The sequence below is a fragment of the Pleurodeles waltl genome, chromosome 11 (assembly GCF_031143425.1).
Source record: "Pleurodeles waltl isolate 20211129_DDA chromosome 11, aPleWal1.hap1.20221129, whole genome shotgun sequence".
Classification (NCBI taxonomy): Eukaryota; Metazoa; Chordata; class Amphibia; order Caudata; family Salamandridae; genus Pleurodeles; species Pleurodeles waltl.
In genome coordinates, this window is record NC_090450.1 from 392,720,437 (window position 1) to 392,746,868 (window position 26,432).

The following is a 26,432-nucleotide window of genomic DNA, read 5'->3' on the forward strand; positions in this document are numbered from 1 at the left end:
CGAACCAAAAGATTTGGATCACATGAGGTCTACTGGAATAAAGGCACACCTTAAAGAGATACTACAGAGTGCTCAAGTTTGGGGAGCATTAGAAAAGTGGGAAGGCAGATGGGCAAAGAAGAGAGACAAGAGGAAAAGTGACTGCCTGGAACAGCAGCAGGCGAAAGCTGTGCCAGACATGGGAACAATAAAGATGTTACCGATGAGAGAAACAGCTGGAGGGGTTCTAGTTCATGTACCATGGTCTAGAGGTGACATTCTGTCATTTACAAATGATTATCCCAGGCTGAGGGAAAAGCCTATAGAGTGGTGTGAGCAAACGGATAGGTTTGTGAAGCTTGCGAAGTGTCTCTGGGAAGACTTGAATACATTGTTTGAGATCACAGTCACAGCTGATTTGTGGCTTGAGTGCAAGAGAAGTGTGGATTGGCCGACGACGGAACCGGCAAGGGATAGGGCTACAGGAGCACCATCTCCAGAGGTGATGAAATACTACTATAAAGCGATTTAGTTCTTGAAGCAGAAGGTGTCGCCACAGAATATTGGTTGGCAGAAAATTGATTGAACGGCACAAGAAGGCAAAAAGTCGATACATGCTTATTATTAGAGTTTGTTAAAGTCATTCAAACACTACAGTGTCACAGAGGTCATAGACCCGAAAGACATGAATCACCTTGTGTTCAGGTTCGTTGAAGGACTGAGGCCAGAGATTAGCCAGATGATTAAGAATCATTTGATCTGTTGGCAAGCGAAACCGATTGATGAGGTGTTGCAGTATGCGAAATACTGTAGTGATGAGATTGAATTGCAGCAAAGAAAGCTGAAGGAGAAGGTGATGGTGATGCAAATTAAGGGAGCTCAGGCAGGGATGCAAGGAAATGGAGTACAGCAGATGGTACAGCAGCAACCTCAAGGGAAAGGAATGTTCCAGCCGCAAACAAGAAGCAGAAGTCGGGAAGGTTTTGTGAACCGTGGTCCAGACTTAAATACGGTTGTGGTTCAAAATGACGTGCAAGGGATGAAAAAGATGTCACCATGCCATGCGTGCGGGGGTGTGGGACACTGGAAGCGGGAGTGTCCAATGATGGTGCAGGATGGTGTTGTTCAACAAAGCAATCATGTCAGTACATTTCAAAATGTGAGGGGTCCAAGAATGAGGGTTCCAAATCCAAACTTCCAGAATAATATGGTTCAGATGCAGGCTCTCCAGCCTATGCAACAAATGCAAATGCCACGTGTTCAAGCAGCGCAGGTGCAGCAACTACAACAGTAGATTCCTGTGATACCTAGACAGCAAATGCAGTTGCCTTTAGCTCCGATGGGACAGCAACAGGTGATGCTTCCTCAACAGGTCACAGGTCAAACGATGAGTAAAAATAATGCAGTACAACAGTTCCCATTGCGGGGGATGAGAATGGAATAAACGATGAATGGTCGGATGATTGTTCAGATAGTGAGGAGTGCAGGCTTGCACCGTCACTAGAAGTAGATCAGAGGGGACCTTATGTTCAGGGAAAGGTGATGGGTCACAAGGTATCGTTCCTGGTAGACACAGGAGCTACACACTCTACAGTCAGAAGAGCAGAGTTTCCAAAATTGCAACTTTCAGGGCGTACTATAAAAGTGGTAGGAGTAGCAAATCAGCTCCTGACTAATCCAATTACAGATCTGGTCTAAGTTGAAATTGGTACCTTCCAGGGATTACATAGTGTAGGAAAGTACCATCTTGCCTGGCATGTTACCCCCATATTTCACTGTATATATGTTGTTTTACTTGCATGTGTCAATGGGACCCTGCCAGCCAGGGCCCCAGTGCTCATAAGTGTGCCCTGTATGTGTTCCCTGTGTGATGACTAACTGTCTCACTGAGGCTCTGCTAACCAGAACCTCAGTGGTTATGCTCTCTCTTTGCTTTCCAAGTTGTCACTAACAGGCTAGTGACCAATTTCACCAATTCATATTGGCATACTGGAACACCCTTTTAATTCCCTAGTATATGGTACTGAGGTACCCAGGGTATTGGGGTTCCAGGAGATCCCTATGGGCTGCAGCATTTCTTTTGCCACCCATAGGGAGCTCTGACAGTTCTTACACAGACCTGCCATTGCAGCCTGAGTGAAATAACTTCCACGTTATTCCACAGCCATTTACCACTGCACTTAAGTAACTTATAAGTCACCTATATGTCTAACCTTTACCTGGTAAAGGTTGGGTGCTAAGTTACTTATTGTGTGGGCACCCTGGCACTAGCCTAGATGGAATTGCCCCCTCTGTGCCATCCTGGCATAGTTGGCACAATCCCATGATCCCAGTGGTCTGTAGCACAGACCCTGGCACTGCCAAACTGCCCTTCCTGGGGTTTCACTGCTGCTGCTGCTGCTGCCAACCCCTCAGACAGGCAGCTGCCCTCCTGGGGTCCAGCCAGGCCTGGCCCAGGATGGCAGAACAAAGAACTTCCTCTGAGAGAGGGTGTGACACCCTCTCCCTTTGGAAAATGGTGTGAAGGCAGGGGAGGAGTAGCCTCCCCCAGCCTCTGGAAATGCTTTCTTGGGCACAGATGTGCCCAATTCTGCATAAGCCAGTCTACACCGGTTCAGGGACCCCTTAGCCCCTGCTCTGGCACGAAACTGGACAAAGGAAAGGGGAGTGACCACTCCCCTGACCTGCACCTCCCCTGGGAGGTGTCCAGAGCTCCTCCAGTGTGCTCCAGACCTCTGCCATCTTGGAAACAGAGGTGCTGCTGGCACACTGGACTGCTCTGAGTGGCCAGTGCCACCAGGTGACGTCAGAGACTCCTGCTGATAGGCTCCTTCAGGTGTTAGTAGCCTATCCTCTCTCCTAGGTAGCCAAACCCTCTTTTCTGGCTATTTAGGGTCTCTGTCTCTGGGGAAACTTTAGATAACGAATGCAAGAGCTCATCCGAGTTCCTCTGCATCTCCCTCTTCACCTTCTGATAAGGAATCGACTGCTGACCGCGCTGGAAGCCTGCAAACCTGCAACATAGTAGCAAAGACGACTACTGCAACTCTGTAACGCTGATCCTGCCGCCTTCTCGACTGTTTTCCTGCTTGTGCATGCTGTGGGGGTAGCCTGCCTCCTCTCTGCACCAGAAGCTCAGAAGAAATCTCCCGTGGGTCGACGGAATCTTCCCCCTGCAACCGCAGGCACCAAAAAGCTGCATTACCGGTCCCTTGGGTCTCCTCTCAGCACGACGAGCGAGGACCCTCGAATCCAACGACTCTGTCCAAGTGACCCCCACAGTCCAGTGACTCTTCAGTCCAAGTTTGGTGGAGGTAAGTCCTTGTCTCACCTCGCTGGGCTGCATTGCTGGGAACCGCGACTTTGCAGCTACTCCGGCCCCTGTGCACTTCCGGCGGAAATCCTTTGTGCACAGCCAAGCCTGGATCCACGGCACTCTAACCTGCATTGCACGACTTTCTAAGTTGGTCTCCGGCGACGTGGGACTCCTTTGTGCAACTTCGGCGAGCACCGTTTCATGCATCCTCGTAGTGCCTGTTTCTGGCACTTCTCCGGGTGCTACCTGCTTCAGTGAGGGCTCTTTGTCTTGCTCGACGTCCCCTCTCTCTTCAGGTCCAATTTGGGACCTCCTGGTCCCTCCTGGGCCCCAACAGCGTCCAAAAACGCCAAACGCACGATTTGCAGCTAGCAAGGCTTGTTGGCGTTTTTTTGGCGGGAAAACACTTCTGCACGACTCTCCACAGCGAGAGGGATCCGTCCACCAAAGGGGAAGTCTCTAGCCCTTTTCGTTCCTGCAGAAACCTCAGCTTCTTCTGTCCAGTAGAAGCTTCTTTGCACCCGCAGCTGGCATTTCCTGGGCATCTGCCCATCTCCGACTTGCTTGTGACTTTTGGACTTGGTCCCCTTGTTCCACAGGTACCCTAGATTGGAAATCCACAGTTGTTGCATTGCTGGTTTGTGTCTTTCCTGCATTATTCCTCTAACACGACTTCTTTGTCCTTAGGGGAACTTTAGTGCACTTTGCACTCACTTTTCAGGGTCTTGGGGAGGGTTATTTTCCTAACTCTCGCTATTTTCTAATAGTCCCAGCGACCCTCTACAAGGTCACATAGGTTTGGGGTCCATTCGTGGTTCGCATTCCACTTTTGGAGTATATGGTTTGTGTTGCCCCTATCCCTATGTTTCCCCATTGCATCCTATTGTAGCTATACATTGTTTGCACTGTTTTCTAAGACTATACTGCATATTTTTGCTATTGTGTATATATATCTTGTGTATATTTCCTATCCTCTCACTGAGGGTACACTCTAAGATACTTTGGCATATTGTCATAAAAATAAAGTACCTTTATTTTTAGTATAACTGTGTATTGTGTTTTCTTATGATATTGTGCATATGACACTAAGTGGTACTGTAGTAGCTTCACACGTCTCCTAGTTCAGCCTAAGCTGCTCTGCTAAGCTACCATTATCTATCAGCCTAAGCTGCTAGACACCCTATACACTAATAAGGGATAACTGGGCCTGGTGCAAGGTGCAAGTACCCCTTGGTACTCACTACAAGCCAGTCCAGCCTCCTACACCCCTACGCCGGCGCTGCCTGGTGTACGTCATTTTTTTTTACGCACACCAGGCAGCTCCGCTGGCTAACGCCGGCTAACGTCATTGAATAAATACTTCGGACCAAAGGCGCTTCAGAATGGCGTTAGCCGGCGTTAGATTTTTTGACGCACAACTGCGTTGGCGCAGTTGTGCGTCGAAAAGTATAAATATGGCCCTAAAATTTTTACCTGACATTCTACCCGTTGGAGACGTCAATTACAGGAGCCAATAAACTACGTGAGAACTGTTCTAAAGTGACAATTCTAGTGAGGTGATTACCTGATCATTGGATGGAGATAATGGTGCACCAAAATGTTGCCCAATTGGAAATTAGGGGACTGTACAACAAGTTTGATATAATCGTATGACACGAGGAGAAATCAACCATTACGTGACTTTGCTATTGCCTAGACACTTTGTCACTCTTTCTTAAAGACTTTGCGGTTTAATTCTTCGAACCATCCTTATCTTTGTCTTGCCCGAATCATACTTTTCCTCCTTAAGAGGGAAGTGCCCAGTATTGCCTGTCTTGCTGAACTTTGCTGTGTTTCCTGGCCAATGGCGAATCAACTGATGTCTTGAGGACGAAGACTGACTCTGTATGCTGACCCATTACGGAGGGTAACTGTATGATAATGAAATTGTAATTGTCTGTTTGCCTTTTCTTTCTAGGTACCAACTGCTTCCTTTTGATAGAAACCATAGTTAGATGTTTTCTAAATTTGTGTTGCTAAATTGTTTTTGCATGAAGCCCAACATGCTAATGCTCATTCGAGGTTAGTTAAGGAACTCACTAAAACGGACGCAAATAGACAAATGACTGAACCAATGCTTTGTTGAATAATGCGCCAATGATACTCTGCTAAAGTTAATCCATGTTGACGTCGTGCTTTGTTCTGATGTTTATGATCTTTGCGTTGATGAAATCTTATTCTAGTTGCCATATTGTGACATTGTTGATGTGTTTTCTGGTTTTGAGACCAATAAACTTGCTAGTAGAGTGTAATCAATAGGGAATAAAATAACGTAAATCTCACTAATCGTTGTGTGGTCATTCATGGTTGAAAGGTCATGGTGTGATGAGACTTTACTGATGCATTTATCTAGATGGGTTTACTTTCACATATTGAGTATTGAGAAAATGATTGACCTAGTGATTTATATGCGGATTAATTGTCTCATCCTAAGGTGTCTTCAATCAGGGTCAAAAGATTAATTGGCCTAAAACGAGTCCCATACAAGTAAATTATCTAAGACGGGACGCGTTATCACCCTCTATGCTTCTTCATGATGACTCAAATCTGCAACAACACTTCACATAGATCTATGTAAAGGCATTAGCCACCAACGTTATCGTGCCCTTATACCCTGGAATTTGCTCGCCACACAAAGATCTCTGCCATAGGTGCCTTAAGTTAATCCAAAAAGAAAGTTTACAATGCAGATTGTTTGTGACTAATTCAGTAAGTCAGAACAGGATTGCTGTCGCATTGTCCTTGTTGCCAATTTCTTTGCAGTAGAGTTTTTTGTTTTTAAAGAAATGTATAAGTTGACTGTCAAGTTCTGCTTCTCAACCACCACCCCTTGTGAATTTACCCCTTTTCTGCTCCACACCTTGACTTGCAATTTATAGAATCCCCTAGTATTGTTTTCATTGTAAGCCCTGTTTGTTGGTGATTGAGGTGACAGGCTGCATCTCATAAGAATTACTGGAATATGCTATTGGATATGTGCTTCTCATTTCATGTACACATTTCGTTTGATTTCACAGAGAACGAGGCATGCATCTAATGCCAGTTATAAATATGATATCAACTGAACCGCATATTTTAGACCAAACCAGACACCGGCTCCTCTTACCTAGTAACATCCTGATGAATGAAGTATGGAAATGTGGCTCAAGTTATTAAGCCGAATCTAATACATAATGCAATTTACAACTGAACTGTGGTAATTGTGTAGAAGGCTGCTGTGGTAAGCAAGTTAATTGAATATCTCCCTCTACTTCATACTGTTTGTATTAATAATTGTCAAGTAAATAATATCTCTTAAGTAGCACCCATCAGCCTTGCCACTTCACCTTGCCCGTTTGCACAGGTTTCCAGACAGCATGACTCTCCTGCAACAGACTGTGAATTATATACTTCCAGCATACAAAGGAATGCCATTCTTATCTGTGTGTACATATTGATATGTTTGAAATTAAGTGGGGTGAGTTATTGGCAAATGGGTCTTTTACTATGTAACACAAATTCCTGAGGTAATTATACAAGGTAAATACAGCAATAATTTGTATATGAGTAGTTGGTCTTTATTTGTGAATCCATGTACAGTCAAAGCCAGAACCGATTGATACAGAATTCCCCAAAGAGATCTTAGAATAAGATACAAGTACAAACAATGCTTGTTCAATTAACATGTTGGAAAGTATATGCCAGAACAAGAAACCTTGGGCCTCATTTACTAGGAGATGGCACGGCTCGGAGGCCTCAAGCTATTTTGCTGCACCAAGCTGCGTCATTTCCAGAACACAGGGATTGTCGTAGTTTGGACTCTTGCTCTGGGCAAGACTGCTGGTTAAAGGATGACAGTACTTTTGTTTGTAGGCGACTATGCCTATCCTACAACAAATCGCAACTGTTGTCAGACCTTACCGGCTCACTAGCAGCACCTCACCAGAAACACGATAGTAAAAGGTGATTTGTGGCAGCCTTTACGCATGGACTCAAGAGTAAGACATCTCAGGGAGTGTTGTGGTTAAACGGAGATTACCCCTTTCTCACAGATATATCATGTCTCATACAAACACAGGCAATGACAAAGATGCAGTAAAGTTTCAATAATTTATATTTAACACAACTGCAATTTGTGATAATTTGCATGGGCTGCAATGATTAGGATAATGAATAATGCAAGAAACAGAATTGTGAAGACGAGAGTCATTATTACAAAGACCCCCACCATCTTGCAATGCTTGTAAAAGACATACGAGATGTAACATGCCCTAATACCCTAATGTGAGAGGCCTAACCTCCTACCTAAAGGAGAGCTGGGTTTGCTAACCTAATCTGCCAATGCCATGTCCATGAGAGGAGCCCCCAACCCTTGTTACCTTGGAATGAGGTCTCTATCTCAGACTCCGCAGGGACACGAAGACTGGGTCAGCGTCAAGACAACGTGCAGCATCAGTATCAGTGATGGTGGTGATGCCCTCTGGTCAGAATCCCTCTGATTATTTGTCTAAAGTGCGATGTATTTATATAGATCTACCAGGACCCCTGACGTAGGTGTGTTCCCAAACAATAGATAACAGACATGCTTGGGACGGCAATTATTATAAACAATCCCTAGAAAGTATAGAAAGGGAAAATCCCTAAGTGTGAACACCTACTGTTCGTTTGTCTTTATTGCTTGATTTTGACTCTTGATATCCCATTAAAACAAACTAGGATTCACTCACCCTCCCCATTGCTGTAACAGGTATGACGAAGGTACAGGAACCCAAACGCTAAAATTGCTCTGAACTAAAAAGCTAAAAGCATAAAAACTAGCTAAAAAATCTTTAAAATGTATTAAAAAGGTAATAAAAACAGTTCAGCTAAAATACATACAGAGATGTTAATGTCAACCATGACAAGCACAGCGTGCCAAAGCAGGTTAATTTCATTCATTTAACTTTATTCGGGAATGGCAAGCCAATTCATCAAATTATTTGCTGTACGCATGATCTCAAAGAGTGTCATTGAAGTCACCAACCAAGGAACTCAAAAATGAGCCAACATCATCTGATGTTAAATCGAGTGCTGGGCGGACAAACGGATCCACAGAACAGTAGTGAGCAGTACTTTCTGGTGTAAAGTCATCCGTTGCAGTGCCGTCGTCCATCGTAGATCTCAAAATGGAAGGCTCATAGGTGGCCTCGCGGAGCAACCTCAGTCTCAAGGGGCATGAGTGTGTATGAACCCTCAATGGGGACATCAGCAGTTCGTGGTCCACAGGAGATGTCGGTGCAACAGTAAGACAGACCATAGGCAGATGTTCAAAGAGGCACCATATGCAGCAGAAAACGGGTTGTACGCACCAGAGAAGATGCCAAAATGACAACGACCAGTCATGCTCCAGTTCCACCAGCAAGGGTGCACCGCCGAAGATCCGAACCATGCGTTCACTGCACAGTGGTGTTGGTGGGAGCGGCTCCATTGCTCTGCGTAGCTGGAAAGAAACAACTGCGAATCAGAAGAAAGAGCAGTAGTAGTCCGCCAATTAAAGCCAAAATAATTGGAAAGCCACCAAACACACTTGAAAAGAGTTTTGCCGTTCAGACATTTATAATCAAAGGGCAACTCCGCCTCTTCCTTAATATAGCTATCTCCTAGTTGCTTGTACCTTCCCACTGCAAGATGTTTCAGGCAGCTTGAGAAACAAAAGGTCAAAATTGGTAAATTAATTATGCCATGTAAGAGCCAGATAGTTGAAAGACTCTCTTCTACCATGAAGGGCAACTTATCTAGTTTTTCTATGTGAATCATGGTGAAACTAACCTCCCTTTTATCCATTGTCTGTTGTTCTCTGGAAAAATTAAAAGCAGTGAAGAATTCACTCCCGTTAATGTACTTCCATAGAGTTCAACCCAGCTGCATGATGAAACGTAGCTGTGTTTGTCCATGATATAACCGGGACAGGTCTGTCTGGGTGATATCAATAGCAGACGACACTCTATTTGATAGTGAATAAATCCTGTTGAACAGAGTATTCATGTCGTTGTCAACAACCGCTAAAGCCTTCTCTAAATTTTCCTTATCCAATTGCCTTAAACGCGCAGCAGCCTCAATCTGTGAAGGTTTCCAAATTTCATTTTACAAAGCATATAGAAACCTTTTTGAGCGCTCTTTTCTAGGACCCAGCAGAAAATCCTGCAAGTCTACATCTTCAGAAAGAGTGTTCAGGTGTTTCTTAACTGCGGCTAACGTGTTGGTCTGCACCCATTGTTGGCACAGTTTACCCACACTGTATGTCGTAATTATACCTGTATGTTGACCCGATATAAAGCGACTGAAGTACTGGGTTTTTCAGAACCCAGTGGTGCCAGGGAACACACCCTAAGACTTCGAGTCCTTCCTGTTTCAGACTACAGAAACACAGAGTCTTCTTGGTGAAGTCAAAGATCTTGTTTATTGGCTGCAGCCAGTAACAGGTATCCTAGAAGTACAACACGGTGTATATTATCAGGAGACTGCTCTCCTTGCAAAGCTAACCTTCTCTTTTATACAAAATATTATGCTTTAGGCAAACATTCCTTATTTTACAGTTGACCATTCACATATTTTCACTACAAAGAAATAGCAGGGTTATGATGACAAGCCCATATTTCAGTTTGTCCAGCCCTCAATCAATTACCCGGCAAGGCTCAGTACTTTCATCAGATATCGACGGACCCCCAATATAAACAGGCACCTCCTCCTTGTAAAGCAAGTCATAAAGAAAGAAACAGGGACAGGTGCGTGTAAGATTAGGCATGGTTTGTGTGTGATGAAAGGTTTTATGATGTGTTGTGCCTTGCTACTAATCTCATTCGGCCACTGGGAAAGAAACTGGCCGAACAGGTTTGGCTTCAGGCAGTGGAGTCAGCTTGCCCAGGTCACAGAGGAGTCAGCAAAGATGTACGTGTCCTTCAGACTAGTTTTCGGCATTAGTCATTGGCCTATGTGAGGGCAATCACAAAATGGCTGTCGTTTAAATGGAACCCGAGGGTTCAGGACGGAAACTCTGATATTCGGGTGATTTTGTCACCCGAATATGAATACAATGCTTGTGCATACTATTCTAATCATTCTCGGTCTGCTGATACCAAAATCGTTGTGATACGACGATGTTTATAACACGGGTCCAGAATTTTCAGTACCAGAGACCCTCCTTTTGCCCTTACATAGGCAATAACCTATACTCACGCTAATCTGAGTCCAGGTCTATATTCATAAAGTCGTTGAGATGTTGCTGTAGCATCATCCTATTACCTAGCTCGTCCCTTGATACAGGTTTCCTTACACACGATGTAGCACAGATGCCACATATTGCAGGAGCACACTGTACACACAGACAGGCCAGGAAAAGAATGGCTAAGATCATCCCAATGACTACCAGAGTCTTCTATCCCCAGGCGGATATCAGCTCCCAGAACCACCCCATCAATTACCAATCTCCTTTATCCACGTGAATAGATTTGGAGATCTTATGCAGTTTGGAAATGGCCTGGTAGACTGTCAGAGCGTTATCTGGGATGAAAACACAGCAACTTGATTGGATCACTTTACATACCCCACCTCGGTCTGCAAGTATGACGTCTAATGCGACCCTATTCTGAAGAGTCATAAGGCGATCCGACTGGAGCTCAGCAGTCAAATTACCAAGGGCACCGGCGGTTTCAACTACCGTGGATTCAACCACCTTTGTCAATTGCCTTATGTTCCTGCTGTTAACCATAGGACCCCAAAACGGCAGAATACCCTTTACGAAATCTCCAAATTCTTGTCCTGTAGTGTCTTCTTTACTTATGACACCTCTAACTATCCTTGTCTTATGGTAATCTGCAGCGGCCGTGTAGGTGGGAGGTAACAGGAACGAAACAAAACATGTGCCTGAGAAGTCAGGGGGCAACCATGTATAGGCTCTATTATGGCAGATGAAATAGGTACCCTTAGCTGCTAAGAACGAAGGAGAAGTCTGAGACGCAAAAACATATGTTTCAGTGCAGATACTTTTCCCTAACTGAGCTCTGGGATTCTTGCCATTACCTTGCAGACATAGGTGACCCTGATGGGGTACAATCCAAATCGGGGAGGATCTCTTTGCTCGCTGGTTCCCACTCAGAGTAACTCCATATCCTGTTATGTTCCATCCAATATATGCTAGTGTCTCATCTCTCAGGATAGTCTCATAGGAAATATCTTCCCTAATCATATCTACTATACCCTTGGCTAGAGCACTATTCTTAGGATTATCTTTCACAGAACGTAGGGGGTTGGCTTCATACGCGTATATGAACACCGTTCTATATGCCCATACAGAACCATTATGCAAGGCAAGACCAGATAAGGGATACCTTTATCAGTAGTATGAGGCATAAGACCACACACCCAACAGTTAGTTGTGTTCACTACTAATTGGTGTTGGTGTAGAAGCTGAATGAATGAATTGTTGACAAATTCTAATCTTCTGGCAGAATTGTGTTCAGGCAGGGGGTGAAAAGAATGCGAGGAAACAGTAGAAGGAGGTATGGGCTGTGTAAAGGGTGCAAATGTCACTTGAAAAGAGAATAAAACATATCCTATTAAAACCTCATTACACTAAGCAACATGAAAATACATAATATCAAAAATCGTTTCTTTGTCATTATTATACACATTCTGGCTTTAAAGTCCATCTGTCTGGCAGGTCTCTCATTCTTGAAAAACTCCATCCTCTCTAATTGCTGTTCGCGGTGGTAGGGTGTTCTATGCTAGGGAATGCTTCTGTCAGTCCAGGGCAACTCCCTTAAACCGAACAGAACTGTCGACCTAACATCTTCAGCTGCACTCCAAAGACTTGGGCAACCACGACCCTACAGCTGAACCCGGATGGCGGTTCGAAAAGAAAAAAATAAAAATAAGAAAGTTTCTCAGATGTGAGAGCGGCACTTTAAAAAAAAATAGCAAAGGAAAGGGAAAAAATTATTTGTCCTTAGTTCTTGGTCTCAAATTATAACGGCTTTTTCCAGGTACTGTCTGGTTCTGGAACAAGAGTTCAGGCTCTGTAGTGTTCAATCGAATTGACGGTGGCACAGCTTCTTGCAAATTATTGTCACTTTCTTGTTCAGAAATTGTTCCTTTTACACTTGCATCACTAAATGGCAAAAAACGAGGCACAGTCTCAGTCTCAGAGTCAGCGATCCCCTCCTGGACCCACCGGTCGTACGGTAGAGGAAAAGGGACCCTCTTGCAGTGTACGCCGTGGATCCAGTTCTTTTTCCCTTCCACTCGAACAGCTGATCTTGTTGAGAGAAGGACGAGGTGGGGGCCGGTCCAACAGGGCTGGTCATTCTTTGTCCGCTGGAAGTTCTTGACCAGCACCCATGATCCAGGATCGATAAGATGTCCTGGAGCTTCAGAGACTTGAGGCAGAGTATTGTGAACCTGTTGGTGTAGAACACGTAATTTAGCCGTCAATCCATACAAATAATCAAGCAGTACAGGGTGTTCGATCTCACTGAATTTTGTTGGTCTTGGCACTCCCCATATGTTGGCCGGGCGCACGAACACAATTTCATAGGGACTAAGTCCCACTCGCGAATGCACAGTCATTCTTGTTGATAGGAGTGCTAGAGGCAGAGAGTCAGGCCATTTAAGACCAGAGCTCGCTTGTATCTTTGCCAACTTCAGTTTTAGCGTGCCATTATAGCACTCTACTAGTCCAGCTGATTGGGGGTGATTTGCAGCGTGGATTTTTTGCTGGATACCTAGCCCCTCACATACTTTTTTCATGACTCGACCCACAAATTCACTCCCATTATCACTCCAGACCATTCTCGGCATTCCAAACCTAGGGAAGAATTCTTTGGCAAGGGTATTAGCTGTGGATAAGGCAGTGTTGTCTTTTAAGGGATATGCTTCTACCCATCTTGAAAAAGCACAAACAACAACGAGTACGTATTTCAGATTGTTGCACCTTTCCATGTGGATGAAATCTAGCTGCAAAACCTCGAACGGATACGTTGGAGGCGCAAAATGACCAGCTGGAGTTGGGGTTCCCCTACCAGGATTGTATTTCAGACACACCGTGCAATTCTTGACCACATTCTCTGCACATTTAGGAATTCCAGCATTTTGCCATACTGGAGCCAACAACTTACAAATCCCTTTCACACTGATATGGGCCATTCCATGAGCCATTGTCACCACTGCAAGCAAATACGCGTCAGGTAACAACCATCACTGATGTTCTGACAAGTCAACCCAACAACCATTTTCATCCAATTTACCCGTACTTTCTTTCCACACACTCAACTCTTTCTCTGAAGCTTCAGCTTGAAGAGACTTCACACCCTCTATCGTATCTTCACATATTCCAACGTCACCAACCCATCTTGCGGGGCCTGCAACATACATTCGATTCATCACATCTTTTGCTGTTTCTTTTGCGATTTCGTCAGCAAATGCATTGCCACGACCGACATCATCAGTAACCTTCTTGTGTGCACTGCATTTCACAATTGCAACTTGTAATGGCAAGGTCAGTGACTCAAGAAGCTCATTCACCAACTGACCATGCTGAATTTTAGCTCCATGCGAAGTCAGGAACCCATGTTCTTTCCACAATCGTCCAAAACTATGGGCCACACCAAACGCATACTGGCTGTCGGTATATATGGTCACTTTCATTCCTTTCGATAACACACACGCTCTCGTAAGTGCAATCAGCTCTGCTGCTTGAGCTGAATTATGTGGTATACGTGCAGCTTCAACAATCGTATGCAAAGTTGTGACAGGATATGCTGCAGTCGTATCACCATTCGGAAGCTTGAAGCATGAACCATCCACCCATAAGGTACCATCACACTTTACAAGAGGAGTATCTTTAAGATCTACTCTCCCTTTCGTTTCTTCTTCTGCCCTAAGAAAACAATCATGTTGTTCAACATCATCTGTCTCCACTGAAATCGGCAATAACGTGGCTGGATTCAACGTATTGTACCTCTTTATGTGCACATGACTCGCTAACAGTGTCAACTCGTAACCTGACAATCGAGCACTAGTTAAATGCTGTGTCTTGGTCCTGTTTAACAACGTGTCCACTGCATGTGGAACCATCACAATCAACATATTATTCATTACTAACCCAGCAGACTGTCGAATAGAAACAGCTGCTGACGCTGTGGCTCTCAAGCAACTCGGCAATGCTTTAGCTACCGGATCCAAAGTTGACGAAAAATATGCGCATGGACGCTGCTTGTCTCCAAAAGACTGTGTCAGCACTGACAATGCACAACCCTCTTTCTCATGGACATACAGTGTAAAGGGCTTACTGTAGTCGGGGGTACCCAACACAGGAGGCGAACACAATGCATTACGCAATTCGGAAAAACTTTTCTGACAATCTTCAGACCACGGAACGGGGTTCGGTGTATCTTTATAGGTCAATGCTACCAAAGGTTTGGCCAGCAAAGAAAAATTCGGTATCCATTGTCTGCAGTATGATGTAATGCCCAAGAAAGCACGTACTTCTCTCTGTGTCCTTGGCACACTCAATTTTGCAATTGCCTGAATTCTTTCTGAGGTCAGTTTCCTTCCCTCCTTCGATAAGAGATGACTAAGTAGGTCACTTCTTGTCGACAATATTTCAGTTTTGAAAGGGACACTTTGTGATGTAAATCAGATAAATGACGCAACAACGACAAGGTGGCTTCTTTACAAATCTCTTCAGTATCTGTAGCAACTAGCAAATCATCGACGTACTGAATAAGGGTAGCGCCGTCAGGTAAAACAATTGCATCAAGCTGTGTTTTTAAAGCCTGACTATATATTGATGGACTTTCACAGTAGCCTTGTGGAGCGCATTTGAAGCGGAAACTTCGGCCTCCTAAACTGAAGTCAAAAATATCCCTGCTCTCCTCTGCAATCGGGATGCTGAAGAAAGCATTCTTTAAGTCAATCACCGAGAACCAGGTCGCGGAAGCTGGAATCATAGTCAATAGGGCAGTGATATTAGGAACAACTGGAAACTGTGGCACAACTATTTTATTTACCTCTCTAAGATCAATCACGAGCCTGTAAACAGGTGGTTTAGAGGGGTCAGTACGTTTCAAAACAGGCAGAACAGGACTATTACAAACGTTGCCTCTTGTCTCTTCAATTACATCTTTTTCAATTAAATCATAAATGATCGCTAGCAACGCCTTTTCACCTTCACTAGAGATCTTGTATTGTTGAATGCGTGGTAATTTAACATTGGCTTTCAATGTCACAACATAAGGCGGTATTTCCAACAGACCCACATCATTAGGACCAGTAGCCCAAATGGTATCAAGAAGAAACGACAATTCGGTCGGAAGTTTATCCTTCGACAAATACATTGGAGAGACCATTTTCCTGCCCAGTGTAAGTTGTACTCCCGAAGGAGAACAATATAATGTCGCATACAATCTTTTCAACAAATCCAATCCTAACAAGTTTTCACCACAACCTGTCGTCAGAATAAGGGGTGCTTCCAATTCACAAGGTCCAACAGAAAGGGACATAGGACTAGAAATCGGGTTCCTAACCGGGGCGCCAGAAAAACCTACTGAAACATTCATCTCGCCAGACAAAGGTGCGCCAGGGAGTTTTGAGTGCATAATAGAACTCTTTGTAGCACCAGTATCCAACAGAAAAGGCTCCGACACACCTGAGGTAATCACCTTAACATAAGGTCCATTCTGATCTACTGGAACTAAAAAAACTCCCTCTCTTCGTCTATGGCTGTCCTAGCAATTATTACCTTCCAAGTTCTCATCTTCTGCATAGTAGTCGTCAGCATAGTACTGAGCAGTCCTACCAGACGCGTTATGTTGCTGATCCAAACTATTCATTGAGTTTTGAGACGGAAAGGAACGCGTGTTCTGGGGGAAACTTCCACGTCCTCTACCTCTAGGAGCTTGTTGAACACCTCGACCTCTTGCGCCAGAAGCACCATTCGTACGCTGTAACAAAATAGGACAACTATACTTGAAATGACCCTCTTCTTTACAATATGAACACTGATTGGGACCTACAGGAACACGTGGTTGAGAAAACTCGAACCTTTGCGAGTTTCTCTGGAACTGTTGAGGTTGCTGATAGTTACTCTGACCACCACGTGGCGGATACGCCTGTTGTAAAAGAACCTTCGTCTTTAATTCTTTAGTTTTCTTGTCTGCTCTATCCTTCTCATCTTTATCCCTATTTTCGTAGTACTGTGCAGTAGCCAATATTTGTGCTGAAGAGGAAACGGCCCAAGAACTCTCTGAATACTTCAATTTCTTACACAGCTCGGCAAGCAAATTGTGCACAAACTTGTCGACGAACAACCGTTGACCAGCTTCTGTACTCATATCTTGACCACTGTGGTCGATAAACGTTTCCTCAAACCTGGTGAAGAAATCAGACACTGTTTCATCTTTCTTCTGCTTACACGCAGACAATTTATCCCAATTCACACGCATCGCAGGCATTAAAGTCTTCATGTAAGTAATGATCCTAGCAGGCAGTTCTGCTACCAAAGGCTCAGGCTTGGCACCACCAACTTGTCTATCATTTGCAGCACTAATATTAGCCCACGAGTCACCTAACTCTTGTGCATGATCTGTATGGCGAATCAATCCCCACAAAGGCTGTGGAACAACATTCCCAAATAACATGTCTATGTCGGCTAAATTCATAATGCATGAGGCTGCAGTCTGTGATAATTCCTTATAATACCCTGCAGGGTTTTTCCGGGGATCAGGCAAAGTCTGCTTAAGGGCTAAAACTTCAGCTTGCTTCCACGGAACATGTACCCAAACACGCTGAAAATGAGCTAGGACAGCATCAATTTGATTAGCAATATCAGCTGCAACGGCGTCCTTCCATACCGGAGGGACTTCTCTCATTGGGTACTGTCGCACCTTTTTTTTAACAGAGGAGTCATGTTGGAACAATGACTGAGAAGGATTCTTATTCCTAAAGGACAACAACGTCGCAGCTGCTTTCTTAACATCGGGACCCACAATCGTGCCTTTTTCAAACTCAAACCGTACACGGCACAAATCAGGCGGATTTGTTTCCAAATCATTATCCTCCAATTCCTCACAAAGGAAAGCACACATTTTCTCAAAAACGTATCTTTGTTTCGGTGCTTCCCATTGATGGAAGACATCCATAACAGACTCTACATCGTATCTTAAAGGGTAAACAACCCATTTACGCGCCATACGGTCAAACATTTCTCTCTCTCGAGAATTAGGCAGTTGACTATGCGACTGCTTACGCTCCGAATCTGGGGTCAAACCAGACGACCCAAAGAGAGGAAATATAAGGCTGGCAACAGTATCTGTCATTCTCTGTCGGACAGAAGGAGAAGTTGATGAAAGAACAGGAGGAAAAACAGAGGGAGGCAAGGCAGACGCAGAAGCAGACGCAGAGGCAGTATCAGGAAGAACACCAGAAGAGGCAGTCGATGTAGTACATAAAGTCGTAGGAGGTACAGATGGAGCAGGTAGCGAAGTCGGCGGCCCTTGAAGGGGCTGCGCCATAGTAGTAGGAGCCAACTGAAGAGGAGCTGGCGGCTGTGGAAGAACCTGAGGCACAATAACCGGAGGTTGCACAGCTAAAGGTTGCGGGGGTGCTGTAGCATTCTGCGCATAGGGGGTGGCGAACTCAACAAGTGTGACATTAAAGGATCTTTCTCAAGTTCTTTTGCTGCATCTTGCTGAAGAAGCGGAAAAACTGGATAACATTTATCGGTCACCATTTTACGTTGCCTGTGCAACTGCTCATTCATCTGTTCTTCTTCATCATCTTTAAACTGCATGGCAGCTTGCATTATCGAGATACCCTCTTCCCTCTTATTTCTCTTTGCTAATTTAATTTCCTTCTGTTTGGCTTCCTTACGCCATAGGCGGAAAGAGTCAAACATCGCCGGCCGGGCTTTCTTCTTAAAAAGTTTAACCTCCAGATTATCCAGAATCTCTGTGTCCAAACTACCATATTGGGGCCATTTTAAAACACCATCTTTCCTGGTGTATCAGATCCATACTTCATTATATGTGAGGGGGCCTATGCCATGTTTCACATATAGTTCATAGGTTGGAGTTCCAATCGGAGGAACCGGACACGAGTCCTCCAATCGGGAATCCCTATTATAACCAAGACAAAACAAATTTCCATGTCTGCTAAGATCAGGCATCTTCGCTCTCCAGTCTAGCTTCAAACTTCAAAGGATTATAGAATACGATAGTCTCGTGAATACACGAATCCCTCGGCTTTGGTACTTGCAAGTTCCAAATCAAAGATCCCAAGGGGATACCAAACTAAGAACCAAACTAAGGACTGGGAGACGCTCAACTTATACTTAACTGAGGTATCGATCACGTCACCAGAAGACTCGTTTATCGTTTCGCTCTACCAAATCATCAAGGGTCCAAAACAGGGCGATAGTCAGGGCAGCAGTCCTTGGTAGCCATCGGGAAGCGGGAAACCTCGCAGCAAAGACTTTCGGACCACGTCGACATACAGGGGTCGATGAAGTGGCGGCCTCCCTCCAGAATTTTCACACGAAGCTCCTCACGAACCTCTGGCTTGGACTGGTACCGATGAAATTGCCCCACGTTGGGCACCAACTGAAGTACTGGGTTTTTCAGAACCCAGTGGTGCCAGGGAACACACCCTAAGACTTCGAGTCCTTCCTGTTTCAGACTACAGAAACACAGAGTCTTCTTGGTGAAGTCAAAGATCTTGTTTATTGGCTGCAGCCAGTAACAGGTATCCTAGAAGTACAACACGGTGTATATTCTCAGGAAACTGTTCTCCTTGCAAAGCTAACCTTCTCTTTTATACAAAATATTATGCTTTAGGCAAACATTCCTTATTTTACAGTTGACCATTCACATATTTTCACTACAAAGAAATAGCAGGGTTGTGATGACAAGCCCATATTTCAGTTTGTCCAGCCCTCAATCAATTACCCGTCAAGGCTCAGTACTTTCATCAGATATCGACGGACCCCCAATATAAACAGGCACCTCCTCCTTGTAAAGCAAGTCATAAAGAAAGAAACAGGGACAGGTGTGTGTAAGATTAGGCATGGTTTGTGTGTGATGAAAGGTTTTATGATGTGTTGTGCCTTGATACTAATCTCATTCGGCCACTGGGTAAGAAACTGGCCGAACAGGTTTGGCTTCAGGCAGTGGAGTCAGCTTGCCCAGGTCACAGAGGAGTCAGCAAAGATGTACGTGTCCTTCAGACTCGTTTTCGGCATTAGTCATTGGCCTATGTGAGGGCAATCACAAAATGGCTGTCGTTTAAATGGAACCTGAGGGTTCAGGACGGAAACTCTGATATTCGGGTGATTTCGTCACCCGAATATGAATACAATGCTTGTGCATACTATTCTAATCATTCTCGGTCTGCTGATACCAAAATCATTGTGATACGACGATGTTTATAACACAGGTCCAGAATTTTCAGTACCACACGAGGGTCTGGCCTGTTAATTGAAAAACTCCCTGAAGAGTTAAAGAAATGTGTTTGACACTCATTAGTGTCAGTGGGCCATATTAACCACCCGCCTGGACCGGAAAGTGAAGAATTATAGGTACCAGCCTCAACCATTGCATCTAGCCTTTCCTCAGAGACATTAAGGAAGGATTGCCAATCTTTAAACCTTGCCGGAGTGGGGATACTGGGCGTGTTCATGTCTTTAATTTTTCCTAACCATAGACAGGATGTCTGCTGAATAGTGTAATTAAAAAAAATAATTAGCACAGGAATCAGGCATGCTCGAAATAAAGCTTCCCTACCCTGTATCTGCCAATCTTGTGTTCCCCATACACTTTTCAAGTCAATAGTGCTATTCCAGTATTCGTAATCTTTAACTGCGAGCTGGGAAACAAAGTGATCTGAATAAATCAGTTTTGTGTCAGTTAGCAAAGTTTTCCTAATTTGTGCTGGAGGTATTTTAAAATAATACGATTCTGCTTTTTTTGTGTCATGCCCAGAAAAATATGTAAATTTATCAGTATAGCATTTTGGGCTCCCCACCGGTGGTGTAGAACAGTGTTCCCACTGTGTGTAGTTTAATACTGGCCTGTATCTAGTGGCACGGTGTAGGTAGTAATGTCCCCAATTGTTATAGCAGTACATTTCCCCATAATTCATTGTATGTTCATATACATAATCACTTTTAAATGCGGAATAGTCCTTCATTTCAATTAGCATGGAATCAACTGTTTGGACATCCCAGTCATCAGAGACAATATCAGGTGTAATTACATCTGTCATAGAAATTTTGAACATGTATGGTATTTGAATAATCTCTGTAGGCCCGTATATATCAAAGGGAACTTTGTCCCACACAATCCCATCAGAAATCGGTATTGCTGTAACATTTACAGGGGACAAGTCTCTTTGGACCTTATGTGAGGAATGATATGGAGTTAAAACTTCATCAACAGGCTCAACAGAGGAGCATCAGGAATATAGTGACCATTTATGAGCAAAAAGAAAACAGTCACAAAACCAATCCATAAAAATAATGCTGAAAATATCAGACAGAACCATAAATAGTTCCATGGGTATATCAAATAGTTATTTTTAAGCCATTGAAACAGCTTACTTCTTGTTGAAACATTGTCAATCACAGTAGTGGATGAGTCTGAAGAAAAGTCATCAATGTCAATGAAATAGCCAGAGGCAGTCTCTGCAAACACGGGAGCCGGTGCATTACTCGTACTTTGGTCCACTTCACGTGGAGGCTCTTGGTAGACGGTGTCATTAGTCTGTGAGGTGTTTGTGTAAAAAACAGCCAAATCTTGGACAGGAGTGGTCATCGAAGTGGTGACTGGAACTAACAAAAGTTCATTTTCCGCCCTCCCCATGGTCGAGTAGGTGTCTGGAACAGCTTTGGACATTGTTGCATAGTCCGTAGTAGTGTTGCTCATCCTATTGTGTAGATGTATGTCCTGTTGGGTAGTGAGAGGGAATCGGGAACCACCCAAGGGACCTCTTGGTCTACTGTAGAGGATCCGCCACATGGTGTAATTTGATGTCATCAATGGAAATGAATCTGTTAGTTCGAGAACCAGACAGTAGTGGTAAGATGACAGTCCTGGTACCTTGAATTCCCTAGACCGGTACAGGTACTCTGTATGATGGGCCGAATTCCTTCTTCACTGCGATCTTCTCACAAACCAGATCCCCAACTCTAGGAATCCAGCCAGTCGAAGTTTTCGCTAAATCCCTTATTCCTAAGGTGGCAGCAGTGGTAGATGATTTATCATCACGAAATTGCTGAAGCTCCTGTAAGATAGGGAGACGTTCATTTATGTCAAATGGTGTTTCTGCTGCCACCATACCAGAGGCATCAAGATCTGTGACATACATAGGTATCCCAAAGAGAACCTCATAAGGAGTGCGTCCCCCCAAGGACCGTCTTGGCAGATTATTCAGTGCTCTCTGGCCCCCATTTAGGTGGTGTATCCAACTGCAGCCTGAACCTAATACTCAAGCTGTTAAGGAGTGCTTTAGATCACGATTCCGCCTCTCCGCGACTGAATTTCCCTCGGGATGGTATGGTGAGGAGTAATGGAGTTCAACACCCATCGTCCCCATGGTGTCCCTGAATGCCTTAGAGGCAAATGCAGGGCCCTGGTAAGAATGGAATGCTGCAACCGCGTATGTACCGATAAATATCAGCAAGTCTTTTATAACAGTCCGAACGTCAGACGACCGCTGTGGCCATACCCACAGGAATCTAGAACAAGAACCTACAGCAACTAAAATATATTTATATGCACCATCAGGCTGTAAGGGACCACAATGGTCCAGGTACACACACTGTAGTGGTCTGTTGGACAGTAAGAGGGATGTCTGCGGTGGGTGTTTGATATCAGAGCACTTTATCTGCTGGCAATTGTCACAACAAAGGACATACTGCTTTGTTTGTCTGCATAGACCAAGCCACCAGAACCGTTTGTGTAAGAGTGTTATCGTGGCTAATATACCAGCATGTGCAGAAGCGACACCCTCATGCGCTGCTTTTACTAGATCTAATCTCTGGTCTTCGTTGGGGATCACTCGATCTCCAACCCCAGGAATTGTTGCATAGGCAACATTCTGTGCACTGATATGGTAAGTATAGTTTGTATGGTATCCCTTTGGAAGGCGCTTGCCTGCAGCTGAAGCTTTCACGGAAATCAGTATTTCATTATCCAATCTCGTTTGTGAACGAGTCACTGCAGCCACAGAAGCCGTAGTTACTGCTGCTTTGGCTGCTTCATCAGCCAATGTATTGCCAGTAACGTGTATTCCTACAAGTGGGTGGCCCAATGTATGTACTACATGGACACACAGTAGCTTATCCTTAAGATCAGCCACAATTCCCCACAATATTTTGTGTTTAATGGTGTTCCCTTTAGAATCTCTTAACCCGTTCAGCTTCCAATGATTGAGATAATCATTGTATGACTGAACGCTGTAGTATGAGTCACAGACTATTAAAGTCAGTCTTCCTGGCTCAGTATGTTCGAGCGCTAGTATAAGAGCTTTAAGTTCAGCCTACTGGGCTGTGCAGTCCCCTAAGGTCTGCGTCTAGGTATTGTGAGGGTGGAAGACTCCATCTTCCGTCACTCCGCTCACGGTTCCGCAAGCTGCGGAGTATTGATGTTTAGTACCTACAGCCGGTTGTGCTGAACCATCAGTGTATATGTGTGGGAAAGTACCATCTTGCCTGGCATGTTACCCCCATAATTCACTGTATATATGTTGTTTTAGTTGTATGTGTCACTGAGACCCTGCCAGCCAGGGCCCCAGTGCTCATAAGTGTGCCCTGTATGTGTTACCTGTGTTATGACTAACTGTCTCACTGAGGCTCTGCTAACCAGAACCTCAGTGGTTATGCTCTCTCATTTCTTTCCAAATTGTCACAGGCTAGTGACCAATTTCACCAATTTACATTGGCATACTGGAACACCCTTATAATTCCCTAGTATATGGTACTACAGTACCCAGGGTATTGGGGTTTCAGGAGATCCCTATGGGCTGCAGCATTTCTTTTGCCACCCATAGGGAGCTCTGACAATTCTTACACAGGCCTGCCACTGCAGCCTGAGTGAAATAACGTCCACGTTATTTCACAGCCATTTACCACTGCACTTAAGTAACTTATAAGTCACCTATATGTCTAACCTTTACCTGGTAAAGGTTGGGTGCTAAGTTACTTAGTGTGTGGGCACCCTGGCACTAGCCAAGGTGCCCACACATTGTTCAGGGCAAATTCCCCGGACTTTGTGAGTGCGGGGACACCATTACACGCGTGCACTATACATATGTCACTACATATGTATAGCGTCACAATGGTAACTCCGAACATGGCCATGTAGCATGTCTAAGATCATGGAATTGTCAACCCAGTGCCAGTCTGGCATTGAGGAGACAATTCCATGATCCCTCGAGTCTCTAGCACAGACCCGGGTACTACCAAACTACCTTTCCTGGGGTTTCACTGCAGCTGCTGCTGCTGCTAACCCCTCAGACAGGTTTCTGCCCTCCTGGGGTCCAGCCAGGCTTGGCCCAGGAAGGCAGAACAAAGGACTTCCTCAGAGAGAGGGTGTTACACCCTCTCCCTTTGGAAAAAGGTGTCAGGGCTGGGGAGGAGTAGCCTCCCCCAGCCTCTGGAAATGCTTTGATGGGCACAGATGGTGCCCATCTCTGCTTAAGCCAGTCTACACCGGTTCAGGGATCCCCCAGCCCTGCTCTGGCGCGAAACTGGACAAAGGAAAGGGGGGTGACCACTCCCCTGACCTGCACCTCCCCTGGGAGGTGCCCAGAGCTCCTCCAGTGTGCTCCAGAGCTCTACCATCTTGGAAACAGAGGTGCTGCTGGCACACTGGACTGCTCTGAGTGGCCAGGGCCAGCAGGTGATGTCAGAGACTCCTTCAGATAGGCTCTTACCTCTGTTGCTAGCCTATCCTCCTTCCTAAGTAGCCAAACCTCCTTTTCTGGCTATTTAGGGTCTCTGCTTTGGGGAATTCTTTAGATAACGAATGCAAGAACTCATCAGAGTTCCTCTGCATCTCTCTCTTTACCTTCTGCCAAGGAATCAACCGCTGACTGCTCTGGACGCCTGCAAAACTGCAACAAAGTAGCAAAGACGACTACTGCAACCTTGTATCGCTGATCCGGCCGCCTTCTCGACTGTTTTCCTGGTGGTGCATGCTGTGGGGGTAGTCTGCCTCCTCTCTGCACTAGAAGCTCCGAAGAAATCTCCCGTGGGTCGACGGAATCTTCCCCCTGCAACCGCAGGCACCAAAAGACTGCATCACCGGTCCTCTGAGTCCCCTCTCAGCATGACGAGCGTGGTCCCTGGAACTCAGCAACTCTGTCCAAGTGACTCCCACAGTCCAGTGACTCTTCAGTCCAAGTTTGGTGGAGGTAAGTCCTTGCCTCCCCACGCTAGACTGCATGGCTGGGTACCACGTGATTTGCAGATGCTCCGGCTCCTGTGCACTCTTCCAGGATTTCCTTTGTGCACAGCCAAGCCTGGGTCCCCGACACTCTAACCTGCAGTACACGACCTCCTGAGTTGTCCTCCGGCATCGTGGAACCTTCTTTTGTGACTTCGGGTGAGCTCCGGTTCACTCTTCTTCATAGTGCCTGTTCCGGCACTTCTGCGGGTGCTGCCTGCTTCTGAGTGGGCTCTTTATCTTGCTGGATGCCCCCTCTGTCTCCTCACGCAATTGGCGACATCCTGGTCCCCCCTGGGCCACAGCAGCATCCAAAAACCCTAACCGTGACCCTTGCAGCTAGCAAGGCTTGTTTGCGGTCTTTCAGCACGGAAACACCTCTGCAAGCTTCTTCACGACGTGGGACATCCATCCTCCAAAGGAGAAGTTCCTAGTCCTCTTCGTTCATGCAGAATCCACAGCTTCTAGTATCCAGTGGCAGTTTCTTTGCACCAACAGCTGGCATTTCCTGGGCATCTGCCCACACCCAACTTGTTTGTGACTCTTGGACTTGGTCCCCTTGTTCCACAGTTACTCTCGTCTGGAAATCCATTGTTGTTGCATTGCTGGTGTTGGTCTTCCTTGCAGAATCCCCCTATCACGACTTCTGTGCTCTCTGGGGAACTTAGGTGCACTTTGCACCCACTTTTCAGGGTCTTGGGGTGGGCTATTTTTCTAACCCTCACTGTTTTCTTACAGTCCCAGCGACCCTCTACAAGCTCACATAGGTTTGGGGTCCAGTCGTGGTTCGCATTCCACTTCTAGAGTATATGGTTTGTGTTGCCCCTATACCTACGTGGTCCCATTGCAATCTATTGTGACTGTACATTGCTTGCACTGTTTTCTATTTCTATTACTGCATATTTTTGGTATTGTGTACATATATCTTGTGTATATTTGCTATCCTCATATTGAGGGTACTTACTGAGATATTTTGGCATATTGTCATAAAAATAAAGTAACTTTATTTTTAGTATATCTGTGTATTGTGTTTTCTTATGATATTGTGCACGTGACACCAGTGGTATAGTAGGAGCTTCACACGTCTCCTAGTTCAGCCTAAGCTGCTCTGCTAAGCTACCTTTTCTATCAGCCTAAGCTGCTAGACACCTCTTCTACACTAATAAGGGATAACTGGACCTGGTGCAGAGTGTAAGTACCCCTTGGTACCACTACAAACCAAGCCAGCCTCCTACATTGGTTGGGCAGCGGTGGGATAAGTACTTGCAACTACTTACCACTTTGTCATTTTGTACTTTTCATAAGAGAAAAATATACAAAACAAGTTCAGTGTATGTACACCTAACCAAAAAGTTTTGCTTTTCTTCTCTTACTCTATTGCTAAGTGCTGAAAAGTACCTCTAAAACTTTCAAAAACTTCTTAAAAAGTTGAAAAAGTCTTTTTTCCTGTTATTTAAAAAGTTCTGAAACTTTTTCTTTCTTTTTCTGTCCCTTAAACCTTTTCTATCATGGCTGGTACAGGGCAAACTCTGGATATGACCAGCACTGCTTATGACCACCTTAGCTGGAAAGGAGCAGGAGTCTCTGCATTGAAAGAGGTTTAGGGGTAGGGAAGAATCCCTCTAGAGAATTGTTAGTTAATATGC